At 55.3% G+C, this 664-nt stretch overlaps 1 pseudogene; it reads left to right on the forward strand.

The window, feature by feature from the left end:
• The window catches only part of LOC104993798, a 25,817-nt pseudogene that overhangs the window by 2,384 nt on the left and 22,769 nt on the right, over positions 1-664 (forward strand).

Genomic DNA, 664 nt, shown 5'->3' on the forward strand with positions numbered 1-664 from the left:
GAGCACAAAGGTAGTGAGCATGTCAAGAAATACAATCAAGTGAGACTGTAAGCTGCCTCTGGCCTCCTGAGTAGCAAGCAGAGTACCATGTGAGAAACGCAAAGGTCGGAGGATGTAGAAAACCTGCCACCTGTGCCAAGACGCTGAGCATCACTGAGATTTCTACTCCTACAGTTGCAACTGAGAAGGGATCCAACACGGAGTATTACTGGAAGTGCAGGGCTGGCGACATTCACGACCTGCTTTCCTCCTGGGTATGGGGCAAACCTTGCCTCAGTTACAAGTCCACACAACTTAGGTTTCCACCCATATTCAAAGGAGGTGCGGAGTTTGGGTCATCTTGAGGAGGTCTTAACAAACTGCGCCCCAGGAAGAAAAGGGAAGAAGGAGGAACATATAGCCGCAGAACAACACTGAGACATTATGATTCCGCAGAGACATCAACATCACAACCCATCCGAGTCGCCACTCTGATGCCTCACAGACAAGGACCCGAGCTGGGCGGTGGGAAGCCAGTGGCGCCCTCCGGTAGGAAGGGCAGACAGACGGACGGCGACAAGTCCTGACACCCCACAACCCACCCCAACCCCCGTTTCCCGGTCACTCAGGGCTCCCGCGGCCTCACCCAGGCTGAGCGGAGCAGGGAGCCCACCTCCGGGGACTC

The sequence above is a fragment of the Bison bison genome, unplaced genomic scaffold, assembly GCF_000754665.1.
Source record: "Bison bison bison isolate TAMUID 2011002044 unplaced genomic scaffold, Bison_UMD1.0 scf7180017864244, whole genome shotgun sequence".
NCBI classification, from domain to species: Eukaryota; Metazoa; Chordata; class Mammalia; order Artiodactyla; family Bovidae; genus Bison; species Bison bison.